General features: G+C 32.1%; 2 long non-coding RNA genes across 3 annotated transcripts; one reads left to right on the top strand and one right to left on the bottom strand.

Annotated features, from left to right (window-relative positions):
- The first annotated feature begins 1,072 nt into the window (after positions 1-1,072).
- LOC146918643 (uncharacterized) lies at positions 1,073-4,629 on the top strand. 2 transcript variants are annotated; one of them, XR_015016320.1, is made up of 3 exons: positions 3,011-3,025; positions 3,716-4,252; positions 4,356-4,629. It is a non-coding gene; the product is annotated as an uncharacterized LOC146918643 (long non-coding RNA). The 2 variants fall into 2 exon arrangements; XR_015016319.1 differs by having other exon boundaries at positions 1,073-4,252.
- Positions 4,630-7,783: 3,154 nt separating this feature from the next.
- Positions 7,784-10,274, bottom strand: LOC146918642 (uncharacterized). Its single transcript, XR_015016316.1, has 2 exons — positions 9,893-10,274; positions 7,784-7,992 (listed from the first exon to the last, which is right to left on the bottom strand). It is a non-coding gene; the product is annotated as an uncharacterized LOC146918642 (long non-coding RNA).

The raw sequence follows: 10,274 nt of genomic DNA, 5'->3' as shown, positions 1-10,274 counted from the left end.
ATGGGTGAAACCAAAAAGGATAAGGGCAAGGGAAAGCAAGCTTCATCGTCCCGGGCACCTCCCTCACACTCCGAGCACCAACAAGAACCCATGCGATTCCAACCCACTGTTGCCTTCGACTTTGCTAGCTACGCCCAATGGCAATACCAATGCAACACTCACGCCTGGAACATGCTGGAGGCTACCAACCGGGCTAATACTTATTTCCAGCAATCTCAGTATGTGATGCAGCAGCATGCAGGCTACCCACCGGAGGTGATGGATCAGTTCATGACACCGCAGGCGTTCCAGTCCTATGTCTCGTGGCCTAAGGGCAGGCCAAATCCTTATGGAAGGGGTGAGTTTTATGCAGGTAATGAGGAGGCAAATATGGCTGAAGATGTTGGTCGTGATGACAATGAAGAAGACATGGACCGAGATGATCCTGATAGAGTCCCAAGTGCAACTGCCGGATCCGAAGATGATGATATGCAGAGCCAGGACTGAGGAGAAAAAGAATGACTTGAAAGCTCACCATTCATTGGGTGACATTTTATAAGCTTTCAGTCAATTATTTTCTTCTCTTTCATCTTTTAATTGCTTTCTTTTATGCTACTTTGTGAACAATATTTTGCTTCTGTTACTTGTTGTTCTTAATTTGGCACTTATGAGTTAATTTTGTTTAAGTACTACTTCCTTTTAATTATTGTGGGATACTTATGTTGTATGGTGACAATCGTTTCATTTTAAGTATCATGATGTTCGTATCGTTTTATGTTGTATTGTGTTGTTAAATTAATGTGTTTAGCACTTTTGGTTTAATAAGTACTTCATTTTGAAATTATTTTGAAAATTGTGGAAGTTCTTTTGTTTATCACTCTTACTTGTTGAAAAAGAAAATGCTCAAAGATTCAAATTCAAAGTGCTTGAAAGATAACCAAGGATTGAGCAAATCTCAGATGATTGGTAATGATAAATAGTTGTGGTTAAAGCGCAAAGCCAAGGTACAAGTTTCCAATTTTTATAGGTTTTTACTCGAATATGAAACGAGTACTTTGTGCAAATTTCATTTCATTTAATTCTCCGCAATAATGTGTTTGTTTGTGAACCACTTAGTTCTAGCCAAAAAGTGAGGAAACCTCAATTGTTTGTACTATATGCAAGGAGACCGGCATTCATTGTTTAACTCGGTCGTTTTATATTAAATCCAATAATTGTTTTGAATTGTGTGAAGGCATGGAAATGATCAAGGCACATTTTTGTTAATGAGTGAAACATACTTGACCACAAATAGCCTACCTTGTGAGAAGAGCGAGTATTTGCTAACCCACTTGAGCCAAATGAATCGAAGTTCTCAATTATGAACTGTCAATTCATAAGCACAATGCTTGATGAATTTCCCCTTAAATTTTTCAAAATCCAGTTCATTTTTGACGCACTTTAGGACTCTGATATGTTTTTAATTGTTGAACCCTAAACCTTCATTGTTTAATTGTCCCTTTTGCCATAGAGTAGGGGAACATTCAAATAGGGTATGTTTTGATTCAAGTTGGGGAGAAAAGGTAGATGTAAATCACTTGTCAAGTAAACTGGTGTAATTTTAATTTTGATCAAGACAACATGGTGTTGTAAATACAAGAAGAAAAATAAAACAACGTGTACATGTAAGAAAAAGAAAAAAAGGAGAAAAAGAAAGAAAAATCTAAAAATAAAGTAAGTTGTCAAGATCAAGGTGTATCATGTTTAAACACCAAGGGTTTGTGTAGAATTAATGGGATTCATGTAAATTTGTCTTTTGAATGTGAATAGAAGGAATGTTCCCTTATGCTTGGCCATTTGAATTCAATTGACCCACAAATGTCCTTTCTTTTGTAGCCAAGCCAAGTTACAACCCTTAAAGACCTTTTGATCCATGTTTTTGTGCCTTTTGAAATGATATTTGGATGGACACATAACTTGATTTGAATGTTAACTTGATTGCCGGATGTGTGTTCATAACCCTCACTCATTTGAGATCAATTGTTTATTTACTTACAAAGAAGTGTGTTAGGTGTGGTTCGTGAATGAATGTATTATTGACTTGAACTATTTGACATGAACTTTGTGCATAGGACTCATCTCATATTAGTAGTAGAATTCTAGATTAGTTGGAAACTTAGACTTGCCCGTGCATTCACTTTGAATCAGTCATCTGAAAAAATTTTCAAAAGCCTTTTGTACTTGTGTCTTGTCCTATTAATTTGTTTAATTTTCAATCTTTTGTTTGAGGACATACAAAGAGTTAAGTTGGGGAGAGTTTGATAAGTGCCAAGAAATATTAATTTAATGTTGTATTTTAGGCACTTTTGTTGCTTGCTTTGCAAGTTATTGAGGGAAAAGCCGAGAGATAAATGTTAATTGCCCTGTTACGCTTTATATATCTTACTCTACCCTTTTCTGCAGGAATTTACCTCAAGACACTAAAACAAAGAAGAAAAATGGAAGAAATACAAAAGGGCAGAAAGCACCCCATTACTCGCGAGGCGAGCACTACAACTCGCAGTGGCGAGCACAGCAACTCGCAGTGGCGAGCAGCAAGAGCGAGCAGAAACATAAAGCACTCCACTGCTCGCAAGGCGAGCACTCGAACTCGCAGTGGCAAGCAAAGCTACTTGCCATGGCGAGTAATATTTCTCACGAGGCGAGTTAGGGCGGCCTAACCCCTCAGAGGTGACGTGGCAAAGACTTAATGGTGAAGAAACCCTTACTCGCCATGGCGAATGAATGTGCTCGCTAGGCGAGTTGATGTAGAAGGCAGTTTCTATAAATAGCCCATTTCATTTCATTTTGGGGGATCTGATCATCTTTTAGTTTTCTTTTAATCTTCACTTGTAACATCTTTTAGAGAGAGAAATAGGGCTAGAGCATATAGAGTGAGAGTGATAGAAGGTGGATTCTTCCTCATTTGTTAAGAGATCACAATTTGTAATGAATCTTGCCTCTTCAATTCATTCTTGCAAGGCTTCCATGACAATGAGTAGCTAAATCTCCTTTGTTGGGATTAGAGGTACTTGATCTAAGCTAACATGTAATCTTTTGATCTATAAATATATGGTTCTAGCATTTGATTTGATATTGATGTTATTCTTGTACTTTAATCTTTATGTTTGATTTATTAGTGATTGAAAAATGCTTTTGAATCTAGATCTAGAATAATCATCTATCAAAACATAGATTCTAGACATGGAATGGATGTTTTGATAATCACCTTTTGTATCCAAACCTAATGCTTACTTATCATTCAATAGATTGAGAAATCGTCGATTGAATGATAAGAACGACTCTTGAATCATTCAATAGTTTGAGACATCGACGATTGAACGATACAAGAGATCTCACGATATTGTTTGGACACGAATGATGTTGTTGAGGGATACATGATAATATCAAAGAAAAGCTAGAATCCGTATATGAACATTAGGTTATATGTGACGCTTGGTCAATGAACTCTAATCCTAACAAGTTTCACGCCTTATTAATCTCCATTTCATTATTTGCAAAATAGTTAATGTAGTTACAAAAGAAACAAACAAGTACTCTTATAACTTAGAATGATATTTGATGTTGAATGATCTATGATACCGCACTAGTCCATGAGGAGACGGTTTATAAATACTTATCTTGTTTGATGCAAAGATACTACATCAATTTCTCACTTCATATGTTTCCATGTCGATACTTACTCATTGTTGTGTAGGTAGATGAAGAGATGGAAACACTTGAAGAAGAGATGTAATTTTAAGCTACATAGTTATCTAAATTTTATTTTCGCACTCCATAGATATTTTATTTACGTTATTACCAGGTAGTCGATGTATGGATTGGCTAGCATATAAGTTACTTTAGAGTCAATTTCGTACGCTAGGGTAAAATAAAAATGATTTCATATCAATGTATTTTTTTAAGGAATTCTATTTTTTTTTCTATTTTTTTTCTATCTCGAAAGGGTAAAATAAAAATGATTTCATATCAACGGATTTTTTTATGTGGTGTCTTGACTAATTTTGTCGAAGGGGCAAACATAACACTTCAATGTAGTTAACAGACATTTTACTAAGTCTTATAACAACTATTTAATTTGTAGAAAGAAACCGTGTGCTTTATACATTATAAATTCATCAACTTCATTTTATTTGTTTCATGCAAAAGGGGAAAATTATGGCTAAAGTTACTAACCTGTTTTATATTACGATTCTCTTTCTTTCACTATTTTTCATTGCAATGAACGATGCCGGTAAATCATTTTTCATTATTTTACAATTTTATTCTTTACTTCTTACCTAACCTTTTATCCCCTTTAATTAGTAACATTTCTATCTTCTCTTTTATCATTACAGCAAGATATGAATGTCGCGAGCACTCTCATTGTGTAACAAAAATTAAGTGTGGGCTTCCTCGGACTCCGCAATGTAGGAATTACATATGTTTTTGTTATAATCCAAATAAATATCTCTGGTGATAAAATGTTCCATTACATGTCATTTAACTAATGATTTAGCATTAAATAATTGAATTTGTTGTATTTTTTCCTCTAATAATTGCACAAATTTTGTGCTCTTCGATGATAATAATTAAAATAATATAGCGCACTAAATAATATTATTTAGATTATTTTCTTTGTCTTCATTTCATGATAATATACATACAATTACTTTAGATAAAAGGATACGGGTGTGATTATGGTGCATAAGGAGATCCTTATGCACCGTGCATAATTGCTTTCTACACCCAACATAATTGCTTTCTACACCCCAATTAAGCCCACTATAAAATCTATTTATTTATGGGCCTAATAAAGCCCCATATTATAATTTTTTTCTTAACAATTTATTTATGCAAATTATTCGAAATAATTTATTTATGCAAAACAACTTATTAGAATGATTTTTTAAAAACCGCTTATTCAAAACAACTTATTTATGCAAAACAGCTTATTCTGATCTCATTTTAAAAAACAACTTATTCAAAATAGCTTATTTATGCAAAACAGCTTATTCGAAACAACTTATTAGGATCACTTTTTTTAAAACCGCTTATTCAAAACAGCTTATTTATGCAAAACAGCTTATTTATACAAAACAGCTTATTCCGATTTCATTTTAAAAAACAACTTATTCAAAACAACTTATTTATGCAAAACAACATATTTATGCAAAACAACTTATTCAAAACATTTTATTTATGCAAAACAACTTATTCGAAACAACTTATTTATACAAAATAGCTTATTTGTGCAAAACAGCTTATTCAAAACAATTTATTTATACAAAACAGCTTATTTGTGCAAAACAGCTTATTCAAAACAACTTATTTATACAAAACAACTTATTTGTGCAAAACAACTTATTCAAAACAGCTTATTTGTGCAAAACTGCTTATTCGAAACAACTTATTTATACAAAATAGCTTATTTGTGCAGAACAGCTTATTCAAAACAACTTATTTATACAAAACAACTTATTTGAGCAAAACAGCTTATTCAAAACAGCTTATTTATACAAAACAGCTTATTCCGATTTCATTTTAAAAAACAACTTATTTGTGCAAAACAACTTATTTGTTCAAAACAACTTATTTATACAAAACAACTTATTTGTGCAAAACAACTTATTCAAAACAGCTTATTTGTGCAAAACAACTTATTCGAAACAACTTATTTATACAAAATAGCTTATTTGTGCAAAACAGCTTATTCAAAACAACTTATTTATACAAAACAGCTTATTTGTGCAAAACAGCTTATTCAAAACAGCTTATTTATACAAAACAGCTTATTCCGATTTCATTTTAAAAAACAACTTATTCAAAACAACTTATTTATGCAAAACGACATATTTATGCAAAACAACTTATTCAAAATAGCTTATTTATGCAAAACAACTTATTCGAAACAACTTATTTATACAAAATAGCTTATTTGTGCAAAACAGCTTATTCAAAGCAACTTATTTATACAAAACAGCTTATTTGTGCAAAACAGCTTATTCAAAACAGCTTATTTATACAAAACAGCTTATTCTGATTTCATTTTAAAAAACAACTTATTCAAAACAACTTATTTATGCAAAACAAGATATTTATGCAAAACAACTTATTCAAAACAGCTTATTTATGCAAAACAGCTTATTCGAAACAACTTATTTATACAAAATAGCTTATTTGTGCAAAACAACTTATTTATACAAAACAGCTTATTTGTGCAAAACAACTTATTTATACAAAACAACTTATTCCGATTTCATTTTAAAAAACAACTTATTCAAAACAACTTATTTATGCAAAACAACATATTTATGCAAAACAACTTATTCAAAACAGCTTATTTATGCAAAACAACTTATTCGAAACAACTTATTTATACAAAACAGCTTATTTGTGCAAAACAGCTTATTCAAAACAACTTATTTATACAAAACAGCTTATTCGAAACAACTTATTTATACAAAACAGCTTATTTGTGCAAAACAGCTATTTTGCACGAAATAAGCTGTTTTGAATAAGCTTTTTATGAGTTAGAGAGAGAAATGAGTATGGATTATGAGTTTCTTTACTGGAACGTTGTTTAACATGTTATACACTAAAATTATTATTGAAACCATAATTATGGTTTAATGGTTTTGATAATCATGTATGTGAAACCAAGATAATTGTGTAATGGTTTTGAATAATGATTAGGATGTTATACACTGAAATTATTACTGAAACCATAATTATGGTTTAATGGTTTTGATAGTCTTCTATGAGAAACCAAAATAATTGTCTAATGGTTTTGCTATGGCTATGGTTTCTGTGAGTTGGTTTCAAAACCATTTTGCTGTGGAAATGGTTTCTGTGAGTTGTACTCCAAAACCATTTTGCAGTGAAAATGGTTTCCGTGAGTTAGACTCCAAAACCATTTTACAGTGAAAATGGTTTCCGTGAGTAATGCTAACACCAGATCCGAACCGAATTGATCATAAACAACACAATTCGTCACAACATTCTCAATAATACTAGTTGTTTATAGTATCTATCATATTATATTATTCATCTTATTTAATTTTTGGCCCAATAATGTTCAATTTAATTTAATTTTACTAAAATTAGGGGTGTGGAATACTGAAACCAAAAGTACGGTTAAATGGTTTTGATAGTGTTCTATGTGAAACCAAAATAACTGCCTAATGATTTTAAATGAAATTATTAATTTGTTTTAAACAATTTATCTTCTAGAAAAAGAAAACATACTTTTGCTTTATTTTATGTTTGTTTTAAGTGTTAAGGACCACCATTTGCTAGATTTCATAATTCCAGTGAAAACAAAAGGAATTTATGTTGTTAGACCGATCATAATAAAACTAACAATGTGACAAATTCCATTGAAATTATGTTTATTATTATGATCGGTCTAAATAAAGGAATCCACCTTAGGTTTCGTAAAGGGCCTGTGAGAATAATGTATGTTTAAATATCATTACCATATTAACCCATTTATCAGCTACACTCCAAAATAATAAACATAATTACTAGCCTAAATTTGCTGTCATCAGTAGATACTGACTTTTACAGATAAATTCCAATGAATTATTTTCTAGACAACTCAAAATGAATTAGAGTATATTTGAAAAAACTAACTACATTATGTAACACCCTATTTCTAATAAGCGGTAAAACGCGCGAATATACAACTATATTCTAGAAATAGATGCTACGTCTCCAATAAACCACAATACATACATGCATAAAGATCATGTCACATCACATAGCAGCGGAACATATACATATAATTCTTAAACATATCTGGATCTCCAATAAAATACATATGTATTCTCCAAACTCCAAACAACAAAATAGCTCAACAATATTCAAAACATAAAGTCAAATAACAACATGCAAAGACTATCCTAGATCAGAGCCCTAATCTAGACACTTGCATGAAAAAGAGGACTCCACTCCTCGGCATCAACAAGCAACACTAAGCATCCTGCACTCCATCTACCCGTCCATACAGAAAGGTAGGTGGTAAACCACTGAGGGTTAGCATTACATCATCATAATCCATATAAGATTTAATAAGAACTTTGGAAATGAAAGATACAGTCAAAGATAAAGAATGACAATTCATACATAGTTCCACAATATTCACAACATGTAATAATCCAAGATCATTCAATATCATCATATCAAGTTCATATCCGCAAATGTATATTACACATATCACAACCTCACCTTGTCAATCAACAATTAACAATTCAATCCGCAAGTACAATTAACAATAATCAACCATCAAACACATCTTAATGCAATTCAATCCACCAACAGTTTATGCGATGTCTCTAGACTCATCTAGATGCATGTGGTACCAAAACACCTCAAGGTCGTCACCTTTGATGCAACAAAAACATCGTAATCACCTCCATTGGATATATAATCCACCACCATCAGTCATGTATGCATGAACATATGACTCAACTACAAATGCATATGTTCACACAAACAATAATCACCTCACCATCACCAATACTTGTATATATGCAATCATTAACAATTCACCATTACATATCATATATACAATCACCAACCACATCCAAAAATCACACAACATATGGTTGTCACTTAATTACAACACCAATCATCTCCATATAACATATAATAACTTTCCATAAAGGATTCACAGTCAATTGATTCTCAAAAGTCATCTTTAGTCAAGTTCGTCTCTCAAAATCACAACATTAAATTAATTGAACATTTGAGTCAAAACCAAGTAAACAAGCTCAATTGCCTATGCCTTGTATTCTCACAATTCACATATGTGTGCAGTAGAGGTTACATAAGCATTTCATCGGCCAAATACGATGAATTCATAAAAATCACAAAGTTCGTCTCATTTTATCACATTTCACAAATTTTTCCATTTTCAAAGCAAACAAGTTCAAACTTGATGGAACCAATCACATCCATTTTTAAAAATCATATAAACAATATACAACTCTAATCCCACTTCAATTTCCGGAGAAAACGAGTTTTTGGAAAAATTGACGTTTGGACCGTTTTCACAAAAGTTAGACGATTTTCATAAATTCAAGTCCAAACCAACTCAAATCTTGTTCCAGTAGGATTAAAGGTGTAAACAGGTGCTAATTAAGTCCAAAGAAACATTTTAGAAGTATTAGATTGGTCCCCAAAAGCTCAAACGAACAAAACAGAAAAGCTGTTTTCTGGCAATTTCGCTATTAGCGAAATCTGAGCTATTAGCGAAATTCTTCAGACAATTTCGCTATTAGCGAAATTTTCGCCAACAGCGAAAAAAGTCCAGAGAGTTTCGCTATTAGCGAAATTCTGGCGAATTTCTTCAGCTGTTACGGGTTTTCACCCCATTTTCACCCAAAATCCCAATTTTCAAACCCCCAACTCCCAAATCAACTTCCAGAAAGTGTTTAAGGGTCAAAATAGGTTCAATACACTTAAACAAACATGAATCATGCATTAGAAACAACAATATGGCTCATTTCATCAAAATCATGAATTTTCTCAAAAACACCCACATAACCACAAATCTCCTCATGAATCCATAAATAACGATTCCAGTCACACCAATTTGATTCTAACAGTTCAACAATCATCAACAACAACTAATGAACACAACTTCATGCACAATTCAACATCACAACTTCATTTTTCATCAATTTTGCTCAAGAACACAAAACACCAACAACTATGCATTTAAACATGTTAATTCACATACTAACATGTAATTATCATATAAAACATGTTCTTAAACATAACAGCAACAAGTATGCACGAATTTAACAACAATTAGGTTCAATTCATCAATTTCATAAAAATGGGTAAAAAGAAAAAGATGTGAATTATGGTTGAAACCTAACCCTCTTACCTCTAACACCAAGAATCTCTAACCAAAGCTTCAATTTAGCTCCTAGATGATGAATCCCCTCTTCAAGCTCTAACCCTTGTTCTTCCCTCTAGCCTCTATCTCTTCTCTTCTCAAATGAAATGAAATGAAAATGTTTGTAAACCTAATTCTCACCAACACTAGAGTTTATATACTAGCTCTACTCAATTGGGCTTATTTCTTAAACCTTAATGGGCCTAACCCATTTCCATTCTAACACTCAAAATGTCACTACTCACTTACCGGTAAAATATAACACTAACGGTCACTTAACGGTAAATAAAATAATTACTACACCCTCTAGCACTTAGTAAAATAAAACCCTCACTAAGCACTAAAAATAACTTTCTGCAAAATTACAAAA

This window comes from Medicago sativa, chromosome 6 (genome assembly GCF_051527215.1).
Source record: "Medicago sativa cultivar Bolivia chromosome 6, Bolivia_mono, whole genome shotgun sequence".
NCBI classification, from domain to species: domain Eukaryota; kingdom Viridiplantae; phylum Streptophyta; class Magnoliopsida; order Fabales; family Fabaceae; genus Medicago; species Medicago sativa.
This window is presented reverse-complemented; position numbering and strand designations above follow the sequence as displayed.